This window comes from Gracilinanus agilis, chromosome 1, assembly GCF_016433145.1.
Source record: "Gracilinanus agilis isolate LMUSP501 chromosome 1, AgileGrace, whole genome shotgun sequence".
Taxonomy (NCBI): domain Eukaryota; kingdom Metazoa; phylum Chordata; class Mammalia; order Didelphimorphia; family Didelphidae; genus Gracilinanus; species Gracilinanus agilis.
The window spans coordinates 526381713-526395041 of record NC_058130.1 but is presented as its reverse complement, the minus strand read 5'-3'; the positions used below and the strand labels follow the sequence as shown (position 1 = coordinate 526395041).

Sequence of the window (13329 nt, the reverse complement as noted above, 5' to 3'; positions counted from 1 at the left end):
TAGTAGTAGTAGTAGTAGTAGTAGTAGTAGTAGTAGTAGTAGTAGTAGTAGTAGTAGTAGTAGTAGTAGTAGAAGTAGAAGTAGTATCCTGTTTTCTCTGGGAATGTAACCCTAGGGACAACTTGATAAAAGACTGGAGTTTAGTTTCAGTGGACAGCTCTTGTTGCGGTTCAAGTAGTTACAAAGGAAAGAAGAGCATGGAACCTAGAGAAAGGGCCTTATATCTCAACTTATCAAAAAGGTTTGGATATTGAGATTTGTAATAAAATTGAAAATAAGAGCAAGATCTATGTATTCACCTTTGAAGAAACGAAGTTAGGAACATGAACTCATGCACATATTGCACTTTTCATTTGTGTATCTTATACTGAAAGTATGGTACATTATGCTGTGATAGGATTGCTTATATGCTTTTAGCTGTTGAGCTCACATTTTTGGATTGGTCACAAATAGGGAAGGATTGTATACTGCAAGAAAAGTGCTAAAAAAGTGCAACAAATTTAAAAACATTGGCTTCAAAAGAATTCATCTTCTCCTAGAGAGTAATATAGATTATTATTGTTTAGTCATTTCAGTTATGTCTGACTTTTCATGAACCCTTTTGAGGGTTTCCTTGGCAAAGATACTATGGTGGTTTCTTATTTCCTTCTTCAGCTCATTTTACAGATGAAGACACTGAGGCAAACAGGATTAAGTGACTTGCCCACAGTCACATAGCTAGTATCTAAGGCTGGATTTAAACTCAGGTCTTCTGGATTCCAAATCCAACTCTTTACAAGAGAAAATTACCAGCAAAGGAGAAATTGATAGGCAGGGGCAGGGGTAGGGGGTTGGGCTTATTTGATTTGAAAGATGTCTTGAAGCTATATTTCACTATAAATTGCAAGTAGAAAATATTGAGGCAGTGAAGAAACAGAATGGTATTTATTTTTAAAAATATATAATTTGCCTGAAATTATTTTAACTTATTTATTATAGGTGATTTGGAATTATTGTCTTTATAGTTGCTGGTAATTCTCATGAAAAATTGCCCCAAATCACCAATAAAAATAATGAAAATTAAAATAATTTGGAGGTTCACCTCATAGACAGAGTATTGGCTAAGTTGTTCATTTTTTAAGAAACAAAAAATCAATTCTTGAAGGTCTACGGTAAGACAAGCACAACAGTAAACTGTTGGTGGAATCGTGTATTGAGCCAATCACTTATAAAAATCATTTAGAGTTATACCCCCAAAAGTTATTAAATTTTTCATAACCTTTGACACAATGATCTCAAAGATCAATGACAAAAAGTCCTATAAATAATAAAATGTTAATAGTAGTTCTCTTTATGGTAGTAAGAAGAAAAAAAAAACCTAGAAACTCCTCCCACATATACACATACACACAAATAAATGCTCATACATTGGGAAATAGCTGAATAAAATTGTGGCATAAAAAGATAATGTAATATCACTGCATCATAAGAAATGACAAATATGAAGAAGACAAAGAAACATGAAAAGATGTAGTTTATGAAATGAGAACAAACAAAAACATATACACAATGATTACAATAATGTAAGGAATAGCAGCACTAAAAAGCAATCCAACTCAAATGACACTTTAAGAAAAAACAATTTCAGCTCTGAAAAGCTAATAAAGATATATGCCTTTTTCATCTCAGCAGAGAAGTGAGGGCTAGAGGCTACATTGCAAGATGTAGCCCCTGTTTTGGTTGGTTTTGCTTAAGTATTTTATTTTGTTCCAAGCAAAAGTTTGATATGAAGGAGGAAATGTTGGTGTAAGACTTTAAAGGGAACAATATTTTTAGTTAATTTAGAATAATTCCTTGAATAATAAACCAATAATAAAAAATGAAAATTAAGAAAGCTAAAAAATAAATTAAATTTGTTCAATCTAAATGTGTTAAAGACATAAGAAATCCAAGATAAAATGAGAAATGTAACTATCTTTAAGAAATACATAACTTTCTTTTAAGAAGCTTCCTTTCTCTCAGATTCAGTACCACAAAAGCCTTTTCCAAGTTTTGCTTTTTCCCACCAGTTTACACTATTTTTCCCGTCTTTTGTCTGCTGCTTATGCAATCCTTTTCATTCTGACAGCAGATTCTCCCAGATTGGTCACAGCTTTGTAGTTCACACCTTCTGAGACAAAGAGTTTCTATTCCATGGCATGTTCTTCCATTATTCTTCTGAAGGCCAAAATGAAAAAGTCTATTCTATTAATAAGTGAACTTGAATAGAAACCATTACTAAAATGCCTATATACTTTGGCAAAAGGCTATGTTAGCAAAATATAATGCAAAATAAAGCAAGGATATAACTCATTGTGGAAAATTCAAGGTCATTCTAAAGGCTGTGTACAGAGTCTATACGATTAATTTTAAAATGGTTAAAAATTTCATAAAGGGCAGGGTCTCACACCTTTTCTGCTTTCTAACAAAACAGACCTGAAAACAATGAGATATAAAAAATAAATGCTTAAAAATATAGAATCATAGAGCTGGAAAGAACCTTAGCATTAAATGCTACCACCTTCACAAAGCTTTTCCTCACGTCATCAGACAATTAGTGCTTTCTCCCACTTAAAATGAATTTGCAAAACTGCATTTACTGTATATTTATTGTGTACATGATATTCAAACCTCCCCATCTCCACTAAAATATAAGCTCCTGAAGGGCAAGGACTGATTCTTTTTTTGGGAGGGTATGCTATCTTCAGTTCCTATCCCAATGACTTGCACCTGTGGGGTGATTAATAAATATTTGTTTTGGAACTGAATTGAATTGAACTGAATTCTCTGATTTGCTTATATATAAAGTGACATTCACACACACACACATATATATATGTATATATACATATATACATATATATGTATATATAACCCAAAGCCACTCAGCAGTTGCCCAAAGAACAAAAAATAGAAATGAAATCTCTAGGCTCCCAAATCATTCATTCATTAAACATTTTACTAAGCAACTCCTATGTCTAAAACACTGTACTAAATGCTGAGGATTCAAATATATCTATGACTCTGGGTCTTTGTTTAGATAGTTAACAATCCAAAGTGTAGACTGACCAGCTCAACAGAAGTCAACAGTGTGATATAGTGGTTCAAAAAGCAACTGAAATGTTGGAGGGCATTAAGAAAAAGATAGCCAAATAGAAGCATGAAAGAAATAGTTTATATACACATTTTTTGTCAAATGATGCTTTCTCAAATGATGGGAGAGAAGGAAGGGAGATGATGCCTGGGAAGTGAATTTCAAGAAAAGATAAGGATAGTGTCCAAGACTAAGGAGATGACAGTGTATTGCATTCCTCCCTGGGCAGACAACATCTGAAGTATGGTGTTTTAATGTGTGACACATTTTAATATGCTGCATTTTCCAGAGGAAGATGAATATGAGGCCTTCCAACATTAACTTGGATTTCAAGCTTTATTAGGATCAGCTGTTTAACTTTCAGAAGAAAAGATTTAGGTGAAATATGATCCCTATTTTTAAGGAATTGAAGAGCTTTCACTGGAGAAAGCGTAGAAGTTGTTTTGCTTTGCTCTGGATAGCAAACGTGGAAGCTCTAAATGGAAATTATAAAAAAGCAAATTTAAGCTTTATATAAAAAAACTTTCTAATATTCCAGAAGTTCAAAAGTACTGCAATATCAATCAATTAATAAACATTCGATATGTACCAAGTATTTGCCTGGGACTATGCTAAACATTTGCAGATACTAAAAGAGGGAAAAGTCAGTTCTTGCCCTCAAGAAGTTTGCAGTCTAATTGGGGAGATAACATGCAAACAAATATATATAAAGAAATCTATTTATAGGATAAATGGGAAATAATTAACAAAGAGAAAACACTGTATGCATTGTGTCCTCCTTTACTGAATGTCTTCAGACCAAAATAAGATGAGTACTTGAGTGGTATGCCTTAGAGGAGATCTTGGAATAACATGGCTCAAATTGCTGCTGAAGTTTCCTTCGGCATCATCAAAAGCACTGGACTTGGAGAAATGAGGAAAACCTGAATTCAAATTCTATCTGACTGGCTGACTCTGGGCAAATCACTTAACCTCTTTTATACTCAGTTTCCACATTTGAAAATGGGGAATAAGAATAATTAATAGAATTGTAATGAAGATAAAATGAGTCAACATATGTAAAGTGTTTTTTTAAACTGAAAGAAGTATATACATATCAGCTATCAATATTATTATTTCATGAATATCTAAGAAGCCATTGAAGTTTTTCCCCTTTTTTAATTAATTGATTTGTTTGTTGATTACATTAAAATTCCAAGGTACCTCCCATTGTCCCTCTCCATAACAGAGAAAAAAAACTTATGGCCAAAAAAATATATATGTATATATGTGTATATATATAATATATGCATGTATATGTACATATGAAACTATCTTGCATATTTCTGTTAATAAGTTCTTTCCATGGAAGAGGACATATACAAGTTACTCTACAAATAATATTTCTATTACTGTATATAATGTTCTCTTGTTTCTATTAATTTTACTTTTCACAATTTCATGTCTTTGTATTTTTAAATTAACCTGCTCATCATTTCTTACAGTGCAGTGGTGTTCCATCATAATCATATACCACAATTTAACATTTCCCCAGTTGATTGGCATCCACTTGGTTTCCAGATCTCACCTCAGGTTTCTAGGCAGAGAAGTGACAGTCATGAATTACTTGGGTAGATGTCTAGAAGCTGATAAACTAAAGTAAAAAAGGCCATGTATTAGGCTCTGGAAGCAATCTAGACACACATTTGCAATGAGAGTGAAAAGAAGTTTTCAGATGAGAGGTTCTACATATAGTGCCAAATTCTGGGGATACAAAAAAAGGGCAAAAGATGGTTCCTGCCTTCAAGGAATTCACACTCTAAAGGTGGAGATCACATATAAACAACTATATATAAATAAGATATATAGAATAAATGAGAGATAATCTTAGAAAAATTATGTTAAGATTAAAGAGGACTGAGAAAGGTTTCTGGCAGAAGATAGAGCTTTGGATAAATCTTGAAAGAAACCATGGGAGTTAGGAGATTGAAATGAGGAGAGGGAGTGTTCTAGACATGGAGGGCATTCTGTGAAAAGACATGGAGTTGGTAAAAGGAGTGTAATGTTCAAAGAATACAAATAGATCAGTGACCCTGGTTCTCAGAGTAAGTGGAAAGGAGGAAGACTGGTAAGTAGGAAGGCGCCAAATCTCAGAACAACAAATTTAGAATAAGCCCTAGGAGAAGAAAGGGGCAATGGAGAATCAGAGATATAATGGAGACACACGTGGATTATATCAAATGTTTAAAGAATAATAAATACCTAAGCTGAAAAATTTATTTAAAATAAAATAAAAGATATTCTAGGTGAGCAGCTAAGTGATGGGCCTGGAGTCAGAAAGATCTATCTTTATGAGTTCAAATATGGCCTTAGACACGTACTTAGCTGTGTGGACCTGAGCAAATCACTTAACCCTATTTGCCTCAATTTCTTGAGAAGGAAATGGCTAAGCACTATAGTATTTTTGCAAAGAAACCCAAAAATTAGTCACAGAGTCAAACACAATGTAAAAGACTGGACAGCAATAATAAAAGATAACTCTGCCAAAATCATTTAATTTGGGGAAAAAACAAAACAAAACAAAACAAAATGTCCTGAAATCTAAATCATAGAAAGACAAAACAGACAAAGGGAACTATGGACAAATCTTACTCAGGAATATAATATGGAGAGGGATGAAATCATCATTATGAGAATATGTAAATAAATTCCAAAAATAAATCATTATGACCAAGTTAGATTCATATCAGAAGTAGAAAGATGGTGCTCTGTTATATAATCTATTTACATTATAAAAATAAAATAAAACTACATGATTATTTCCCATGAAGAAAAAGTTTTAAACAACATTCAGCGCTCATTTCTGTTAAAAATCCTGGGAAACATAGGCATAGAACAACCCTCTGTTAATATGATCAAAGCATATAATTAAAATTGAGAACCAACATTATTTGTGATAAAGAAATATTAAAAGATTTCTTAATACAAAAAGGGATAAAGCAAAGAAGCCCCTTTCCTACTCTTAATTGACATGGTTCTAGAAATGCTAGTGATAAAATGAGACCAGAGAAAGAAATTAAAAGTATGAATACTAACAAGGTTGAGACAAAATTTAGGTTTTCTCATATTACACTTTATTAAGAAAACCCTGAAGATACAAATTTAGAGTCAATAGTTGTAGCAAAGTAGCAGGATACAAAATAAATCCAAAAAATTAACAGCATTTCTATAGTGTACTAACATGAAAAATGAAAAATGAAAACAAAAAAGATCCATCTAAAATACCTAGAATATGAATGTCATCTAGCACTAATCAAAAAAGACAAAAGCAAGATTCATTTTAAAATAACTATGAGATATTTAAATGAATTTTTCATGAATAAAATAAAAAAGAGAATAAGAATAGAAAAAGCAGAGAGAAATTATTGTATTAAATATCAGAAAAAGCAAGATATTCAAGATACATAAGGAAGTGATACAAATATGTACCCTCAAAAGTCATTACTCAAATGCATAAGTGGTCAAAGGAAAGAAAAAGCATTTTTCAAAAGATACATTCACATTACAAATTATTATATGAAAACATATTCAACATCACTAATAGTAAGCAAAATAAAAGTTAAAAGAAGTATATTGTTTTGCAAGAAGGAAAAATTTTTTTTAATTACATAAATACATCATGGCAATGTTGGAATAGCTGTGGGAAAATAGGCAAACTAATGTACTGTTGGTAGAACTTTAGATTGATCCATCTGTGCTACATATCAATTTGAAGTTACATAATAAATGTAAGTAAATTATCTCTACCTTTTGACTAAGAGAATAAGCTCACATGTTCAGAAATCAAAGACATGATTAAAGATCCAATATCCTTAGTAATAACTTCTTCTGTTACCAAAGAACTCAAAACAAATTGGGTGTCCATTAACCATGTAATGACTGAAAATAAAACAAAACTATGGTATAAGAATGTAATGGAACATTGTTACATAGTAAGAAATTAAGAACATGGGAATTTTGAGAAACATAGGAAGATATATATGACTTGATTCAGAGTGATTTAAACAGAATCAAAATAAAAACATACACATTTAGTACACAACATAAATGAAAAAAATCACAATTTTGAGCAAATTAAAAATAAGTCCTGAAGAACAAATAACAAAATATTACTCCCTTATCATTATAGAGAAGTGGAAGATTATTAGGAATAGAATCTAATATACTTGATCAGATTCAATGATTATGTGAATGTTTTTACTAATTGTTATTCTTTGTCACAAGGAAAGTTTCAAGCTGGAGAAGGAAAGCTTAATATTTTTCTTTCCCCAAAATGACTACTGTATAAAGACAAAATGCACCAATAAAATGTGCTTTTATTTTTTATTGAAATATTTTATTTTTTTGGAAAAATTTCCCATGGTTACATGATTCATGTTTTTACTTTCCCCTTTACCCCCCCTTAAAATGTGTTTTTAAATAAACATATAAAATAATAGAATATTAGGAGTTAGAGTGAATATTGCTTATTCAATTATTAATTTTTTTCCATTGATAAGAGAGAAAAAATATCTAATTCATAAAATAAAAATTCTAGCTAAACTGAAATTTTAACAATAGGATCAGTTATGGAGAGGAGGCAGTATCTGGTTTAATCTAAACCCAAAAAGAATTCCCACTATAACATATAACACAATTTGTCATTCAGCCTCTGCATGAAAAAACTCTAATTATGGGGAACACAAATCCCAAAGGAGGCTTCTTCTGCTTTTAGACAACCATAATAATTAGGAAGTTTATCCTTATATCAATCCTAAATTTGGCTCTTTGCAACATCCTCCCATTGCTCCTAATTTGCGTTGTGATAAACTAACCCTTTTCACTACAGCTGAATGAATATAGAAAGTTATTATGTTCCCCCTAAGTCTTCTCTTTTTCACACCAGGTATCCATCCAAAAGTCTCAATCTTTATGTAAGAGTGGGAGTTTACTCTTTACTAATAATCGTGGAAGAACAAGATTAGTCAATTGAATAACTCAATTAACCAAAAGTATAAAATAGGTAAGAGTAATTCTTATCAATTTGAGAGTAGTAAAGTGCTTTCCAATAATTGGCGAAGACAAGGCAATTGTGCAAAGCTGGCACTCAGGGAGGTGCCCTCTTCCTCCTGCTCCCAGTGCCCCGAGGACATTTTTTGCATAACCTGCCCACTGTCCAGTGGCCCAAAGCAAGCACTTTCTCTCTCAGTTCTCTCCTTTCATGCTGGGGTTCACAGACAGCTTGAATCTGCCCTCTGGACACTCAGGAAAAGGTTCACCAACCCTGCAATAGTGCCTGAATTAATGAACACTTACAGATGCTTTTTGAGTATTTGAATGACCATAAGAAGAAAGTAAATTATGCCACAATGGAAATGCTTTATGATTAGTTGAGGAAAAACAGACACACCTCTGGGTCTATATAATCATCACAGCAAGCCAAGTTGGACTCCAGCAGGAGAGAGCCAGGTGGTGGTGAAATTCATTGATGATTGGCTTTTCAGAAGGAATTACCCATGGCCAGATAGGCTGAAAGGGGGAAACCTCAATAATCAAGCTTCTCTTCTCTCCTCTCTCCTGCCACTGACTAGGTGTACTTTGAAAGGTTGGCTGACATTCTGGATGGCAATTTGGAACTATGCCCAAAGGGCTTTAAAAGACTGCTTGCCCTTTGATCCAGCCATATCACTGGCTTTGGGGTTTATACCCCAAAGAGATCATAGGGAAAAAGACATATACAAAAATATTTATAGCTGTTCTCTTTGAGGTGGCAAAAAATTGGAAAATGAGGGGATGTCCTTCAATTGGGGAATGGCTAAAGAAACTGTGGTATCTGCTGGTGATGGAATACTATTATGCTCAAAGGAATAATGAACTGGAGGAATTCCATGTGAACTGGAAAGACCTCCAGGAATTGATGTAGAGTGAAAGGAGTAGAACCAGGAGAACCATATACACAGAGATGGATACACTATGACACATTCAAATGTAATGGACTTCTCTACTAGCAGCAATGCAATGATCCAAGACATTTCTGAGGGACATATGAGAAAGAAGCTATCCACATTAAGAGGAAGAACTGTGGGAGCAGAAACACAGAAGAAAAACAACTGCTTGATCACATGGGTTGATGGGGATATGAATGGGGATGTAGACTCTAAAGGATCACCCTAGTGCAAATATCAATAATACAGAAATAGGTCTTGATCAATGACACATGTAAAACCCAGTGGAATTGCGCATTAGTTATGGGAGGAGGGTAGAAGGAGGGGAGGGAAAGAACATGAATCATGGAACCATGGAAAATTTTTTTAATTAATCAATATTAAAAAAAGGTTGGTTGATCTGAAATGTCCACTAGAGCAGTGAAAGTTTCTCCTAAGCAGAAGTAACTGATGACATGATATATGTACAAGTAACTGAGAGGCATAATATGACAAGCCAGAAACTGAGGAAGAGCAGCTTTAGGATTTCTTAAAAGGTACAACAAAGAGCTGCACCCAAGATTTTCACAAAGATCCAAAGAAGAGAGAAAAATATTTCCAGTAATCCAGAGCTGTGAATTTACCCTTTAACTCTATGTTTTCTAGATTTGAGCCTACTCTTCCCAGTAATCTTGAGTGCGCAAGGGAAGACTTCTCACCCCAATTTGGGTGAATTATTTTGTAAATACTATTCGTGCTATAACTTCTCAATAAATATTCATTTTGTAAAAAAAATCAATTCCAGATACCTGACTGATATTAGAAAGCATAATGGAGATTCATGAGCTTTAGAACCAGAAATTCCAGCTTCTTAGGGCTAAACCTAGAACCCTGAGGGAAGTAAATCATTGCCTTCTGGGAACCCAACCTAACAGTGCCAGGAAGAATTGGGAAATTTGAGTTGAAATAGGTTAAATTTCAGCCTAGCAGGAGGTCTCTAGTGGAATTTCCAGGGATCTGTAGTTGGTCCTGTACTGTTTAATATTTTTATTAATTACTCTTTCAGTTTGCCCATCAAATCATTTCTGAATATAATTGTATTATTATTTAATCCATAGCTCTCCATCTTTCCCTTAAGAATAGTATGAGATATTTCTTCAAATGGTCTGCTAAAATCTAGGCAAACTGTATCTACATCATTCATCTAATTTAATAATTTAATAACACTGTCAAAAAATAGAAAATTGTCTGGCATGGCCTGTTCTTAACTGAACCATGCTAGTTCTTTGTAATCAACATTTCCTGTCCTTATTGTTTAGCAACCATTGGTTTCATGATCCATTCTAGAATTTTCAAGAAATGAAGTCAAACTCATTAGTCCATAGTTTTCAAAATCTGTTCTTTTTCTATTAAAATATATTTATCCTTTTGTCCTCCTAGACTATCTTTCTCTTTTTCCATGATCTTTCAAACATCCATGGTTGGTGGCCCAACATTCACACCTGCCTGCTCTTTCATTATCCCAAGTTATATAGTTATCTTGAGGCCAGATGAATTGAATCCACCAAAGAAAGTGATGTATTTATAGTGGAAAGAGCACTGACTTTGTAGTCAAGAAAGTTGTATTCAAATACCACCTCTGCTCCTTATTTCTTTGGTTACATTGGACAAGTCCTTTTGCTTTTTTTGAGTCTGTTTCCACATTTAAAAATAAGGAAGTTGGACTACATAGTCTTTGGGGACCCTTCCATCTCTGAAACTATGATCACAAGGACAATGAAGCACTTTCTTATCATCCTGGGTATCAATTCCTTGTTAGCCTTTTTTTGCCATTTTGAATATAAAAGGCATTCTTTTTGGCAGATGAAACAGGAGCACTCTATTGTCCTTCTACCTCTATCCCTTTAATGATCTTCTTTTCCCTATACAGTTTACCACACACACCTCTCTCATTTTTTTCACCTTTTCTTTCCTCATTAACATTTTGGGCTTTCATTCACTTAACTTTATGTTACGTGACCCTGTCTGACTTAATATTCTTATGTACCATTTTATTTTAAACCCTTAACTTCCATCTTAGAATCACTACTGTGTATTGGTAAGGACTAGGGGGTTAAGTGACTTGGCCAGGGTCACACAGCTAGGAAGTGTGAGAAGTGAAATTTTAACCCAGGACCTTTAGGCTCTAGGCCTGGTGCTCAATCCACTAAGCTGCCCCTCAAATGTATTTTTTAAAAAGCTAAATTGTTTAGTAAGTCACCTATGCATTGACATTGGTCTCTTTAGGCAACTCCTGTTTTTCCTTCTCTTTGATATTGTTTCCTTTGTGTTTCCAGAATTTTATTCTTGAGAGTTTTCTATTCTTTCCAGGCTGTCTTCCCCTGTAAAATTTTAGACCATGGGACTAAACCATCCTTCTTCTAATACATTTAGAATGTGTGTGTTTGTGTGTGCGTGCGTGCGTGTGTGTGTGTGTGTGTGTATTCTAGGGTCTCTTTTATATTATACTTGTCTTTTCTTCCTATATATTACAAACTCTATGAGGGGTTGGTTACTTCTCAATGTATGCACTATCTTACCCCAGTAACAAGTTCCTTCTTGCTAGTGAGAATGAGATCTCCTACAGAATTTTTCCATGTTGATTCTTTCACCCTTTGAAGGATGTGGTTTTCATCAAGGCAAGTCAATAAGTTATTGGTTGCAGTATTTTGTGGGGGGAACTGAGAGAGAGAGGAGGGGGGAAAGAGAGTAGGAGGAGAGAGAGATGAGGGAGGGAGAGAAAGAGTAGAAAAGTAGGAGGAGAGAGAGGGAAGGAGAGAGAGGAGAGAGAGAAAGAGAGAGGAAGAGAGAGGGAGAGAAAAGAAAGAGGGGGAGAGAGAGTGAGAAAAGAAAGAGAGAAAGAGACAGAGAGGGAGGGAGAGAGAGAAAAAGAGGGGGGAGAGAGAGGGAGGGAGAGAAAGGACATTTCAAGAAGATGGTTGAATAATTGAGGTCCCCCTATCACCTTTATGTCATGCCTATAATAGAGTTTTGTGGTCTATTTTCCAAATGCCTATTCTATTTCCTTTTTTTTGGGGGGGGTCTATGTGGTCATATAGAATTCATATATAGAAACACAATAACCAGGGAGAAAGAGCATAGAAGAACACATTTGAAAAAGATCAACAGAAGAAGATGCAGAAGCAAAATTGACATCAGAATTAGCAATGATCTCTTAATTACTATATTTGTTAGCCTTTTTCTCATCCTTCTTCATCTCTTCCTTGGAGTTGAAAACTTATTTTTCATAGGAATAATTAAAGTTTTCCCTAACTGAATTATAACATGTGAAATGCAAGCTAGAGGTAACCAGGTCTTGTTTAAGGACCAAGAAGATAAGCTTATGGGATAGCTCACCACATGGACTAATCATAGGCTTGAGCAGAGTATGAGGCTAGTGTGCCAAGAAACCCTAAAGGGGAAATTTACCACTTCCATCTCCATTGGCCTTTCACCTTCCCCATAAGGTCTGGTTGCCAGGGGAAAGCATGTCAGGATCCATGAAGGCCTATGATGATGAAAAAGGAGAGAGCAAAGGAAGGAAGGAATGAGATAAGAAAAATAGTGAAACGTAGAATTTAGTGGAGAAAGAGAATATAATATCTTTGATTTATAATTTGCCTTATCAAAAGTTATGTTAGTGGCTTTAAAAAGACATGAACAGTAATGTTACTGGGATGTAATTGTGAGTACATATAAGCTTTAGGAAATAAACGTAGCTCCCCAGTACTGCTGGGGTTTTCTGAAAGGCAACTGTTGAACTCAGTTACAAAAGATTGTTCTATTCAAACATACTTGCTGACCTATGTAAGGTAACTTATGATTGACTATCTCCAAAAGCTGCTAGAGATCCTCTCAGAAAATTAAAGTTATACCATCAACACATTATATAACAAAGAAAACTGAGAAGAGTCTCTAACTACTCACATTTCAAAGAGAATGGCAGAGCATTGCTAGCAAAATCACAAATTTCCATACTTGATATTCTAATGAGCAACAACATTTCTTCCCCAGTACTTTCATGATTTAGATGTAATAAAAATAATAGCCAATATTTATATAATACTTTACAGCTACAATGTCTTCTACAAATAATCCCATTTGATATTTACAATAATACTGTTAGGTGGCTAAATACAAATATCATTATTCCTATTTTATAGAGTTGAAAATTAAGATTTTAGATTTCCCCCTAGTTATTGTGTTTCTATACATGAATTCCACATGACCACACAG

General features: G+C 34.0%; 1 protein-coding gene across 6 annotated transcripts in view; it reads right to left on the bottom strand.

Moving 5' to 3' along the window:
- NOL4 (nucleolar protein 4) overlaps positions 1–13329 on the bottom strand; it is a 436338-nt gene that overhangs the window by 351284 nt on the left and 71725 nt on the right. The window lies entirely within an intron of this gene.